Below are 14,796 nucleotides of genomic sequence, written 5' to 3' on the forward strand. Positions count from 1 at the left end.
AATAAAATAATGTAGGAGGAAAAAAAAACATGACCAAGATCAAGATTGGAGAGAAAGACATATCTGAGCAGATATCTTCACTAGGTGGAAAGAGTATCCACAACAATGACAAATGTTAGAGTCCTGAAGTTTTATCTAAGTTTGGGCTCCAATTAAACAGGACAGAAAGGCAGAGAGAGATGTGAGTAGTATCATCATCAGAGAGAGCCCACACCAATTAAATCATAGACCCACCAGAGTAACAGAGAATACAGAATGCTAACAGCCTACCAGCTGATGAAAAGTCTCACGTATTGGCTCAGAGTTGACCTGAGACTGTAGAAAGGGAGAAGGAACTCCAACCAGATCATGCAGGTAGAACAAATCAAACGCCACGTCATGATTTCCGAAGATGTGATTGTCAGGCAGGTCAGAAATGGGGAAAATACATGGAATGGGGTAATATAGGCCTAAAGAGCAACAAAACCAGCTAGATTCAATGAATTGCAAGTATTTCAATAGTTAAGCAAATTCAAACATAAATCAACAAGCATTTTTTAAAATCTTTACCATCTGTCTTAGAATCCATACTGTATATTGGTTCCAAGGTAAAAGAGCAGTAAGAGCTAGGCAATGAGATTTAAGTAACTTGCCCAGGATCACACAGCTAAGAAGAGCTTGAGGACAATCCATCTCTAGGTCTGGCTCTCAAACCACTGAGTCATCTACAAGCCTCCTTATACTCATTTTTTATTGCCTATAACCACATTCTTGGTATTTCTGGATCTCAATTAGTTCAAATATAAAATCCCTAAAGTGGATCCATTATTCAAATTCATACTGCAGATTTCCATTGGACTGGAATCAATTATACATAATTATAACTTCAAATAGTGCAGATTCAAATACATGGTACTACTTTATGGGAATCATTATTTACATTAATGAGATCTAAATGTACTCCTTTCCCTTGTAAATAATGCCTAAAAGATGGATTCTACATATGTGCAGAGTAAAAAGGAAATGAGGAATACAATTTCTACAATGAGACACCAAGCTATATGGAATGCTAGAGCTGGAATTCTTTGGGGTTTGTGGGGTTTGTTTTTTAAAAGAAAGACTTTGGGGCAAAGGCAGTGGTTTCCTAGATGAATTCTAGTTATGTGATCCTACAAGGCTATTCTGGTCAGCTAGACCCACACAGTCTCATCTTTCATACCTAAAAACTGAATTTCTCTTCACCCCTCTGTTAATTTAACTGTTTAATTTAATTCACATTGGATTAAAAGCAAACCATATGATCTTTCAAGGAGTAGCTTTTCACATTCAATTTGTATGTCCTTGGGCAACTTATTTGCCCTCTCTTTCAACCTGTTTTCTCAATAGTAAAGAAAAAAAAGGGGGGGGACAGAAATGAAAGGTAGATTCCATGTTTCTTCCTAAGGTTTCTTCCAATTCTACAATTCTGTTTTATGTTTTAAGATCCCATCCAGCTCCAATTAGTCTAAATAATAACATTTCTTTCAATTCTAACATTCTATATTCCAGCTCTCACTTGCCGGATTCTGAAATTCCTTTTACCTCTAACATTCTAGATTCTAAACTTTCTTCCAGCTCTACCATTTTATGTTCTAAACATCCCTTTTAGTTCTAATATTCTATGTTGTATGTTCTAAGGTCTAGCATTCTTTATTCTAAATCTCTCCTAACTTCAATATTCTGTGTTCTAAAAGTCCATTTTTGGCTCTAACATCTTATGTTCTATGATTGATGTTGGAGTGACTACGAAAAGACAAACACACTAATGCATTGTTAGTGGAAATTGTTCCGGCCAAAGAAGTCAATGACATAAAGAAAAGACTTCATATATACAAAAAATTCATAGCAGCCCTTTTGTGGTGGCAAAGAACCAGTAATAAAGTAAAAGTTTGTTGATTAAGAAATGGCTAACTGTGGTGTAAGAATGTCATAGAATATTGCTGGTGCTGTTGGAAATTATGAATATGATAAAATAGAGAAGCATAGAAAGGCATGTGAATTGATATAAACCGAAGTAAGCAGAACCAAGAAAACAATATACATAATGACTACAACAATATAAATGGAAAGAACAACAAAATAACCAAAAATTAGTGCTTTGAAATTATAATGAACCCAAAGAGAAAATAAGTGAAAATTCTCTGAATTCTTTGCAGAGGTGGAGAGGGGGGGGCTATGAGTATAGGATGCTGTTTGTTATGCTAGACTTTTTTAATATGTTTGTTGGTTTTTTCCTGACCTTTTTTTTCTTCTTACTTATAGATGATGATTCTCGGGAGAATGAAGAGAGGATATATTAGAAAATTAGGAAATAGAAAGACAAAAAAATTAACAAAAATGTATTTTTTAAAACTTCTATATTCTAGCTTCTCTTCCAGCTCAGGAATTCTATATTCTAAAATCCCTTCCAGATCTACCATTTTATCCTATGTTCTCCCTTTTAAATTCCCTTTTAGCTTTGAAATTCTTTGTCCTATGACCCTCTTCTGACTAAACTTTAAGAGACTGATGACCTTAAAGTAAAACATATGACTGCCCAATCCCATTTCTCTCTTGCATTTCAAGAATGATTGTGAACCAAAACAGCCAGGTGAGAAATAATAGCTGGCTGAGAACTCATCTTTGAACATTGGACTAAACATTTTGTACATATAACATCAAAGTTAACCCTCAATTAGACTTGGACAATACTTCCCTTCCCTTAGACATCCCTTTAGGATGAGACAGTAAGTTGCCCTAAAAAAAAAGTATAATTTCTCACATAAAGGTCAAACACATTATGAAAAAATAAAGCATATGGCTGCCCAAATCTGCTTTTATTACATCTAATTGAAAGAGACATACTCAGGCACATGAATATTTTAGCAGTTTCTAGCATGCAAATCATTGTGCCAAGGCCCAATTACTTACTAATCGGTAAATGCCCAGCTACCATGTGTCAGCTAAGAACAATATCTGTTTCCTCTCCATGCCTGTTGCAGCCTTTGGACTGCTTCTCTGTTTGAATCATTGATAATTCACATTAGGTCCTAAATAGCACCCCATGACAAGAATAACTTTAAAGCCTCCAAGGTTTTATAATCTGACATTCCTCTGGGGACAAAGTGTACAGAAAATGCCATTTGGCAGCAAAAGAAAAAATCAAAAATTGAAATCTTTTATTATAATTTGTGACTAATTTGCCTTGATGAAAAGATTTTAGAAACTGCTCTTTAAATATCAAGATATATGATGAATGAATGAGAATTAAATAAGGCTTATTTTCTGGTAAATTTCAACAGAACTCTGAGTTCCTAGTATAAAGAAGTCTATTGAAATTATGTTTCATAAGATATTAGAGTTGGAAGATATCTTAGTGATTTCCTCATCTAACCTTTTCTATAATTTCATAGATTAAAAAATAAACCAGAAAGTTGAATTATCTTACTTAAGGTCCCATATTAATAAATCAGTCAGTAAAGTAATAAGAATTATTAAGCACCTACTCTGTGCCAAGCAATTTGCTTAATGCTGGAGACATAACAAGAGGCAAGACAACCCCAGCCTTCAAGGAGTTAACTAACAGTCTAATTGGGGAAACAAGAAGCAAACAAGTGAAAGAACTGGAAGTCTAACCCTAAAATCTCTAACTCCAAGACCTATGTGCTTTCCTGTATCAAGCCGATACCCAGAGCCATCAGTGATTATCTTTGCAAATACTTCAGAATGTCAAGGATTCATGATACAGTCAACATGTGTTTTTCCTGAAGCAACAAACACTGCAACCCTTCATAAGTGCTATCTGTGAGTTTCTGTGATTGAAAAATTCAACATTCTACAACCAACCTGATGATAAAAGTCCTCCAAATTTAGCTGGGCTAGTTCTCAGGTGAAATTTATTATTCTGTTACAGGACCATATTCAAAATCTTTTAAGTCTGATAGGATATTCCAAGTCTCATATCCCAGTGATGTAACATTTGAAAACCCATGACTTGATTAAGCAGCAGAGTAGGAAATCAGCAGAGAACTCTTATAAATATTGTAATCTAAATAAATCATGGAAATCTACATATGACTAGAACTTAGAATAACAACAACAACAAAAAGCCCTAACAACTTCAATACTTCAAGGATCTATCTTTCAACAACCCCTCCACTAAAATATTTAACAACCTTTCCATTTATGACTTTCCATTATTAACTTTGGGAGTTACTATAACCAAAATTTCATTACTTTGCTGCCAGCCTGTTGCCAAACTTTAATTTTTGTCACTGATAGTTTTGTTGGTATATTTTCTAAATAGATCTTCCTCCCTTTCCTCCCCAAAGAGTCATCTCTTATAACAAAGAGGTAGAGGGAAGAAAAGGAGGGAGGCAGGGAGGAAGGAAGAAAGGAAGAAAGGAGGAAGGGATAAAGAGAAAACAAAAAATCCAGTGAGACTAACAAATATATCTACTGAATATGACAGTATATACATAGTACTCCTTCAACTTTGCAAAGAAATTTTTTCCTCACTAATTCAGAGTCAAATTTAATCATATAAAGCTCAGTTTTAGGGGGTTTTTTATGTGTGTGTTGTCCCATTTCCTTTGTTGAGTTATGTGCATTGTTTCTTAATTCTGCTTACTTCATTTTGCATCAGTTCACAAAAATTTTCCCATTTCTTCTCTGTAGCCTTCATATTCATTATTTCTTACTATTATAAACATTCTGATATGTCTGAGAACTTTCTGTCTTTGGCTTTCTTAAAGGATGAGTCTAATAGTGGAATCTTTGGACCAAAGAATATGAAAATTCTAGTCACTTGCTAAGAATAATTCTAAATTACATTCTATAAAGATCAGAGCAATTCACAGGTCAACCAAAAGTGTATTAGTGTGTCTGTCTCTCCATAATCCTTCCAACATTGCCTATTTCCATCCACTACTATCTTTTCCAATTTTATGATTGTGAAGTAAAACCTGAGTTTTTATTTGTATTTCTTTTATTTATTTGAGCAACCTTTTATTATTTCTTATTAATTATCCAATGGAAAATTACTTTTAGTCTTATACATCTGTAAGTTCCTTAAATGTCTTGAATATCAGGTCTTTACTACAAATAATTCTCTCCCCAAAACTACAGCTTTCCTTATCTTAGTTGTATCCATTTTGTTCATGAGAAAACTTTTAAATTTCATCTAATCACAATTATTTTAAATTCAGTTCATCATTTAGCAAGTACCTGCTGTAGTCAAGGTTCCATGCTAGGCACAGGGAACAGAAAGATTCAATAAGATACTTTATCTGCCCCAAAGGAGATTATGATCCATTAGGCAAAGTACCACAAAGTCCTAGACTGCATCTGTAATACAAAGAAAGAGCTTTACAGAATATAACATAAATTGTCTTATCTTAATCCAGACAGCAGGTCATTTACCTCTGCCCACCAACATCCCCCAAACCCGCATCTCTCTCAAACTGATTTCATAACTCTGAGGAAAGGCCAACTTTCCCCCCAAAAAAAATTTCTTCTGTTTTTTAATCATAGTAGTCAGTACTAACCATTGTAAGGGAAAGGAATTCCCTTTTCATTTCCCCTAATTGATGTAGTAGTCACAGAAGGTCCAGAATGTCATCATAAGATGATAATGTGGTAATAAACGAACAAAGATATGTCTAGCCCTGATCTCTTTATGAAGTGGGAAGACCCCTCTGACTGAATCAAGAAAGGCACAAAGTGAATGGCGCAGCAAACAAATTAGTCAAGCCTCTGGGGATTTTAAATAGCTCAATCCTGGACAAATTTCAGCAACTGGAGAGAAAAAGATTTCAAGAGGAGAGCTGACTCTGTGGGGAAGAAAAAGCAAATTTCACCCATATTGGTTATGAGACACTGCATCAATAGAGGAGCAAAAACACTCCAAATAGGAATATAGACAGTCACCAAGGGAGGAAGTGGTTTGCAGGACAGCGTCCAGTGGCAGTAGAGGAATAGCCAGTTATGTAGAACAGGCTGTGGGAATCCAGGTAAGCAACCGAGGCAACAGAGCTACTCTACCTAAGGGAAGCTGTGTGAGGGCTCTACAAAGAGAGCCAGGATTCCCCCGTCCCTACAAAAGCAGGAGTTGTCAGATGCCTTCACCACATAGGTAGCCTATACAGGTGACCTATTACCATTGTATTTTACAGTTTTTTTTCATTTTTTAAACCATTTTTATTTATTTCATTGAATATTTCCCAATTACATATACATTTTTTAACAATCTTTTTTAAAATTTTGCGTTCCAAATTCTTTCTCTCCCTTCCTTTCCTATTCCTTGAGAAGACAAGCAATTTCATATCAATTAAACACGAGAAGTCCAGCAAAAATATGCTCACCCTTTCCAAGGCTGGTCGTATTTATTAGAGAGCCTGCCCTAGGTTTATGGGTACAATCTTCTTGTTCTTCCTGAGCCCTGTAAATAAAAAGAGGATCGAATCTCTTAGTAGACTGTTCATGGGAAGCAACTGGTGGGGGCTGGTGAGCTGTAGCGTTAGGAAGGCGGTCCCAGGGCTATCCTGGGAAGCCGGGGGAGTCACACTCTTCTGGGGTCTCCAGGTATAAATGCAAGTGCAGGTATCACTATAACGGAGGGAGAGGCAGCGTGATGTAGTGGAGTCGGGAAATCCTCCCTCTGGCCGCTCCTAATTGTGTCACCCTGGGCAAGTTCCCGAACCTCTCTCGGTATTCTCAGGAAATGCTCCAAGGGTCGCAGGGAAGGTGCCCACCTACACTGACGGCAGAAGTTCCAAGTCCAATCACTGAGGCAGTAAATACGCCTATCCATAAATATTTCATCTATAGATAGATTGATTACACGTTGATACTTCCCACTGACATGAAGTCTATCCAATGCCACACAATGTAACTGTAAGCTGAGGCAGGAACCCTACAGAACCCAGGTCTCTCTTTCCCTAAGGGGGAGCGGACCAGGAGGTACAGTGCCACCAAGTCCGTCCGTGTGCAAGGGGAAGAATTCTTGAGGAATACTGTGTCGGAAAAGCCAAGGGAGATCTTTATCCAGCTGGCTGGCGCGCTACGTGCGTGTGGGGCGTGCTCCACGAAGGGAAAGCAGGAACTGATTAATAGGGTTTTCTAGCAAAGGGAGGTGGGCAATGGGCTCCTTTGGGAGAAAACGGGACGTGTTCTAGGCAGAGTTCCCGGAACAAGAGACAAAGGGCTCCACTCATGGGGTGGGGCTCCTAGAACTGAGGCGCAGACTCCTCCTCGGTACTTTTAGGTACATCACGGACACAAGGACAAGCGTCCTGATAAGTGGCGGTGAAGTAAGACAGTCCAATACCTGAGTGCAGACAACAAGACAAGCAGGATGGCACAAGAAGTCCAAGGCCAGCTGATAACTCGGAGTTAAGCCAGGGTCATGCTTCCTGGCTCTGCACTTCCAGCTAACTTGAATCTCAGTCACTGCAAAAGAATTGTTGGTTTGCTAAGCCATTCTCGATGCTGGTTGGTCCAGTCAGTCCCACACAGCTCTCCTTGACTACCTGGAGAGTTGGGGAGCAGGGAGAGAGGGTCAAGCAAATCAAGGCAGGGAGCATTTTCATTTTCACATAACCTACCCACATTATCATTGAATATGATTCCAGTCCATCTTATTCCATAAAATTCCCATAAAGGATCCACCCAGCACACCTAGGGCCTTCCTATAGGTTTGTTTGTTTGTTTTTTTCTTTAAACATTTAAAATAAGGAGTGAGGGACAGCTTGCTGGCACAGTGGATAGAGCACCAGACCTGGACTCAAGAGGATCTTGGTTCAAATCTGGTCTCAGATACTGTGTGATCCTGGGCAAGACACTTAACTCCAGTTGCCTAGCTTTTGCCTTTCTTTTTTTAAAAATCTATTAACATCTAATTGCTGGCTCTGCTGCAGAAGAGCAACAAGAATTAGACAATTGGGGGTAAGATCATAACTAGGAAGTGTCTAAGGCCAGATTTGAACTGAGGTCCTCTTGAGTCCAGGCCTGGCACTCTATCCACGGTGCTACCTTACTGCCCCACTTCCTGCTCTTCTGTCTTAGAATTGATACTAAGATAGTAAGGCTTTTTCTTTGAATTATAGAAGTAGAACTAGAAGGGACCGCCAATTAAAAGCCTTCTAGTTGAATCCCCTCATTTTAGAGATAAGGAAAGTGAGGCCCAAAGAGGTAAAGTGTCTAAGGTCACACAAAGTCAAGATATGAATGCAGAACCTCTGGCTCTGAACCCTGTACTTTTCACACTATAACACAAGCACTAATACTGTACTCATGGCACCGGTCTCCTCTCATCCTCCTGATCTGTCTTTGTCCTTCACAAATTACATTGACTGGCCAATATCTTTTATGCCTCAGACTATATTACAATTAATCATTCATAATATGCTGCATCCTACTTACCACACATCTCTCCATTGCCCTCTGGGTCATACACAATTTTGATTCTTTGGAAATCATGGTGTAGAATGATCTATGGCCATATAGTATTATCAGAATAATAATGGTGTTAGGAGATGAGTTTTTGCATCAAAGAATAGCTTGGGATGATTGAAAGGAACATCTATTTCCCAAATGCTCTCTTCCTCCTATTCAGTTCTGGCCTCAGATCACTGCCCATCTTTAGTGCCTGACCAAGAAAAATGTAATGACTAATTCAATGTGTTGACTATGCAACTATGTAGTACAATGTACTAAACTTGGGGTTATGAGACCTGAGTTTGAACCCCAGTTCTTCTATGTTGGGAAAGTCCTATAATCTCTCTGGATCTGTTTCTTCATCTGTAAAATGACAGGATTAGACTTTATAAACTCTGACATCTCTTCCAGCTTTAGATCTATGAGCTCTTATGTTGCGACCCAAATAATAAATGTTCTTCATCTATTTGTTTTTTCCTGTGTGGATCATTAAGTTCATTCTTTTGACTGTCCAGGGATCTCTTTGAGAAAGACCTATATTAATTATTCTGAGGTTTCATGCACTCAGCATAACCTCATCTACAAAAGAAGGAACTAAACGACCCTCTCCCCAAGAAATAAGGAACTTCAATTTTCTTTGTATTCTTTGCATTGGTGCTAATGTGGTTGTGATAAACACCTTTGATGAATGTATAGCTCCCTATTTTATGCTTTGTACCAATAAGATGATTGAACAAAGTAATTTTTTTCACCTAACTACAAACATTATATTATCATAACACATACATATGATTCTTTGCTGGAGGAGAGCCTTTGAATCCTGTATTCTTTAGAACTTTCAGTCAGTTGTGTGACTGAAGATGTAGTGTGCCATAGAAAATCATTTGTGAAAGTCAGTATTAACAAGTACAATAACACCCTGATGGTGGAGTGGTGGATTAGTCTAGTCATTCTGGAAAGTAATTTGGAACTATGCCACAAAAGTTGCTAAACTAATAAGTACCCTTTAATCTAATAATAATAATACCTAATAATAATAATAACCTAATAAAAATATAATATTAATTCTATACCCCAAAGAAATCAGAAAAAGGGGAAAGGACTCATATGTTCAAAAATATTTGTAGCAGCTCTTTTTCTTATAGCAAAGAACTGGAAACTAAGGGGTCCCCATCATTTGGGGAGCAATAAACAAATTATGATATATGGATGTAATACTTGAGAAATTATGAAAGTGAAAACTGAGATAGCTTATATGCATTGAGTATAAGCAGTAGAACAATTTATGTATTAACGATATCGATATCGTAGAACTCTGAAAGACTTAAGAACTTTGATTAATACAGTAAGTAACAACCTAATTCAAGAGGATCAGTGCCAAAACTTGCTACCCACCTCCTGACAGAGAAAGGGGTGATGGATTCAAGATGCAGAATGGGATCTCTATATTTTTGGAAATAGCTAATGTGGGAATTAGTTTTTCTTCACTATGCACATAGTCTTCAATCCAGTGGCACAGGCCTTCTGGCTGTTCTGCAAACAAGACACTCCATCTCTCTGCAAGAGAGGCTTTTTCTGCCTGTCCTCCCCACCCCACCCTACCACCCACACTTGGAATATTCTCCCTCTTTATCTCCACTTACTGACTTTTCTGGCTTCCTTTAATTTCCAACTCTCATCCCATCTTTTTCAGGAAGTCTTTTCCAAACCCACCTACCTCAAGCACCTTCCTTATGACTTCCTATTTATCCTGTATATAGTTTGTTTTGTATATATTTATTTGCTTGTTATCTATCCCCATTAAACTATAAGTTCTTTGAGGACAGGACCTGTCTTTTACCTTTTTTTTTTGTACCACCAGGATTTAGCACAGTGCCTGACAAATAGTAGGCACTTAGTAAATGTTTATTAATTGATCATTTATGGAGTTTGTTTTCTTTTCATGGGGGGAGGGGGAAAGAGAGGTGGAAGAGAAAGAGAATAAATTTTAATTCATTTTTTAAAAATTGAATTTGAAAGTCAGTGTGTTCCTACATTTTAGTAAAAAACAAACTCAGTATATATGCATTTCATTCCCCTAAAGATTTTTATAAAGATGAGAATATAGGCATATGTACTGAGTTATTAATGGTTTTTCATCACCTTTTCAAAAAAAAGTGTGAATTTTTTCTACATATATAGTATCTTTCTTTCCTTCAGATAGCTTGAAAATTAGTCTCTAAAAGCTTTGTTAATTGTGTCAATTCCCTACAAATCCTTTCTGTGTGCACCTGGTCTGACCTAACATCTCTTCTTTAGGGGCTGGAACTCTAAAAGTATGAATCAGGGATGCCATTATCATTTTTGATTAAAGTTAATTGTTATAGACATGCTTGCAGATATGTTCCCTTTGTGCATCTGGTCTGTTCCATCTTCCTTTCAGTTTCCTCTATAAATTCTCTTGGGGATGGACTAGAAGAACTGAATATCACAACTCTAATGCTTTATGAAAGGAGGTTACTTATGATCTTTTGATCAAGGATTTAAAGCTTGAAGAGATTTTAGAAGTCTCTTCCAAGCCCCTCATTTTATAGATGAGGAAACTGATGAGCATAAAGATTAAGAAACTTGTCCATAGTCCCAGTGATAGTGTCAGAGACAAGATCCAATACCTCCAAAGGCCAGTGATCTCACAGTACATGTCTACTCCTACTATCCTTCTCAATGACATTTTGCAAATGAGTTTATATTCTAAACTGGTATTGCTCTAGATTGGTCTGTCTCTTTCCTTGTCAAGGAAATCCAGTATCTGATGGTTAAGGCCATTTAGAAACTATTTTGGTCTCAATGTAGGGTAACTGCATTATACTAGTTAAACTTATGTAAGAAATTATGGCAATTAGAATCCATGTTTTTCCTTTATTAATTTCCCATTTTTGGATACTGTCAACATGGAAATCTAGAGATCTCCAGTTTATTTAGTTTGAGGGTGGAAACCCCAGGTTTTGACTTTGTCACAGGAGAGGTTTCCCCCTGAAGGAAGGTCCCACTTCACCAGACAATAGACATCCACTTCAGCTTTGGCTCAGTCTCCGTCTCCAGGAGTTCAATCCTGGGAAGGAGGGTGTGATATACTGGGAAAGGCTTCTGGAGACAAAAGAGCTACTTGACTTCAGATGGGATTTACCTCCCCATCTGAAGTGGACGTCTATTGTCTGGTGAAGTGGGACCTTCCTTCAGGGGGAAACCCATCCTCTGACAAAGTCAAAACCTGGGGTTTCTACCCTCAAACTAAATAAACTGGGGACTTCTAGATTTCCATGTTAACAAGACATTAGAATAGATTACGTTAGACTGCTTTTCTTCATCTCTGCCCTTTCTTCTAATTTGTTCTTCCTCTCTTTTTCTCTGAAGAGTTGATATTCTGACTGATAATTCATTCTGATATTTCTCCACTATCAGTACTCAGTCACTTCCTATATGTTGGTATAATCAGTTCCATTTTGGGGTAATTCTTTTCAGTGTTCATAATTCTAATGGCTTTCAATTCTTTTTTTGACAATTTAACAGTATTTATGATAAACAACCTGAAGATTCTAAGTAGCCTGCAAGTGTTTAGCCTTTTGAATTCTTTAATTTAGAACCATATTCTTCATTTTCCTCCCTCCTCCCCAAATCTACTTCCATCATCTTTCACTGAAGTCACTGAGTATAAAGGTATATGATGACTTGGTTAGGTAGATGTCATTGAGTCCTTTGTAGAATCTCTCTACCTTTTTATCCTCTGCAATAGATGTTAGTCCACAATACAATAAACTTTATGGTGGTCTTTTTGTTTATATTAATCATGAGGTAAGATGTCCAAGTGCTTCATGAGTAATAATGGAGGAGATAGAGTGTAGAATTTGTAGTTAGATTCAAATCCTGCCTCATATTTTTTTTTTTAATCCTTAACTTCTTAGTATCAGTTCTAAGGCAGAAGAGTGGTATGGGCTAAGTAACTGGGATTAACTGACAGATAGCACTTGTGATTTTGAGCTGTATGACCCCAGAAAAGTCACTTAACTGCTCTGGACATCTATTTTCTCATCTCTAAAACTTTAAAATTGGAATTTATGACCTTTAAGATCTCTTCCAACTTTACATCTTTGGTCCTATATAAAAATATGTTGCCTTTGGGGACAATAGGAAATCAGTATGATAAACTGCTTTATCTGCCTCACTAAGAAGGCCTATGAACTATCTTCCATGTAGCTATAACTTCCTTTGTTTTCCAGTTTCATCTCCAGCCAAAATGTGAACATTAATATAGTTCAATTCTTCTAATAAGAACATAACTAACAATTTTGGCATCTAAGGCAAGTAATACAAAATATATGGTATAAAATACAATGAATGTATAGTACAAAAATAACACAAGAAGTAATTAAAACAAATTAAGTTGAAAACAAAAAACTTTTGACTAATTACTTTTACTAATCAGGTGCTAAAGCCCAATTGTTTTTGAGGGAATTAATGTTAATTTTTTTTTCTTTTGCTTTTTCTAAATTTCAGTCTCTAGGGGCTGTAATAGAGGGTGTATTTAAGTGGTAAAAGAGAGAGGGGAATGAAGTACTCTCCCCCTCAAGGCAAGGCAAAAGAGGGATATTTGTTATTAAATTCGACTAAGAGGGATAAGGAGAGTGAGTCTGTTCTCCCCCTTCAGCCCTACCTAGATATGGCCCTCACTAAGCCTGTCAGGTTACTCCCCACTATTACTCTAGCAAGCTCCTCTTCCCAGGGGGGAGAGAGGTACCTTCACTCCCCTCTCAGTGATAAACTACCCTTTATTCACTCTTTAGCCAGTTGTAAAAAACAGAATTTATTCTAGGGTAACAGGAATGCAGGATGAAATTAGGAAAAGCTGGTAAATTGAGGCAAAGGGAAGAGGAAGGAGGGGTCCCTAACTATTTAAGCCCCTTTCTCCTAAAGTTGAGGTGATTTGAGCTTAAAAGCCTCAAGCCCCTGAGGGGTTCAAGGTGATGAACCCTGACTTTTAGCCCTGCCCAGCAGAAGCTTCAATTCAGGAAAGAAGTCTGCGATTTCTTCTTATGCACTCTCTTCCTTTCAGTCTCTGTCCATTTGTTGGAGGGTTTGGGGGAGATAGGTATCAGGAGTCAGTGAAAAGAGAGGTTTCTTGGGATCAGGACCTTCTCCCTAGCTGTCTCAAAGCCAAAGACACTGGCTCCAACTGCCTCCCTCTGGATTCCTCTTTCTCAGGATTCCAAGATTTCTCCACCCATCCCCCCCGCTGCTGCTGCTGGGATCTTTGCAGTCAATCCAGGCTCTTTCTATGTCCAAAAATCTCCGAATATCCTCCTCTCACACAGGGCAAATCCCCAGTACTCTTGCTCTAGTTATATTTCTATATGCAATAGTATCTCAACCCACTGGTACTAGACAACATTCTCACATTTAGAGGATAGAATGTTTGTTATATATGAACATTCTCTAAATTATGTGAGTCCTAGCTAGCTCCTTCTGCCCCCCTTTCTACTACCATTCTAGTGTCACTATAAAAACAAAATGGAAAATCACAAGACTAAGGCCTCTTTTGTATTCTCCTGTTTCATAGGTTGTCATGGTCAATACATCAATCACCTATTGCCCAGCTTTCTTTTGATAAGGCTTTCTGCAACTAGCTGGCTAGACCCTAGACAAAAGATCCAATCTGTCACTGGGACCTTCCTCGAAATCTTTCCAGGTTGAAAGAACCTTCTACAATATGCAATCTACTAATATGACTTTTGAGATTTCAGGACTATTTCTATGTCATGAAGAAGACCACTGTCAGAATTTTGAGGAGGTTATTATTATAAGTAAAAATAACAATAACACTATTGCATGACATATTAACATTTACTACTGCTGCTGCTAATACTATTACTACTGCAATCAAAATTAATAATAATAATAATAAGCAACTATCACTTCATTAAGCAACCCTAAAGGCTAGTTACAGGTACTAGATTTGTTAAATTTAACCAAAAGTGACTTACTGGATGGAGGCTATGAAATGACTAAGCTCCAACAACAAAATAAAAATTCTTTCCACAGATAACATCCACATGAACTCAGCCAACAATATGATTTAAAAAAGAAGCATCATAATCAAAGAAATGGCTGAGACATGTGGATTTGCTTGTAGAAACAGAAAAGTTTGTGATAGCAATTCAGGAACAAATCATTGCCATCAGAAATTACAAGAGGTTTGTCCTCAAGAGTGTAGACTTTTATGTTCAGTGTCAACTACTCGAGGAAACAGTCAGTAACATATCAATTTAGACTACAAAAAATTTAGTGCCTATTGAATACCAAGTAAGACATGATCTGGTAGCTAGAATC

Source organism: Monodelphis domestica, chromosome 7 (assembly GCF_027887165.1).
Source record: "Monodelphis domestica isolate mMonDom1 chromosome 7, mMonDom1.pri, whole genome shotgun sequence".
Taxonomy (NCBI): Eukaryota; Metazoa; Chordata; class Mammalia; order Didelphimorphia; family Didelphidae; genus Monodelphis; species Monodelphis domestica.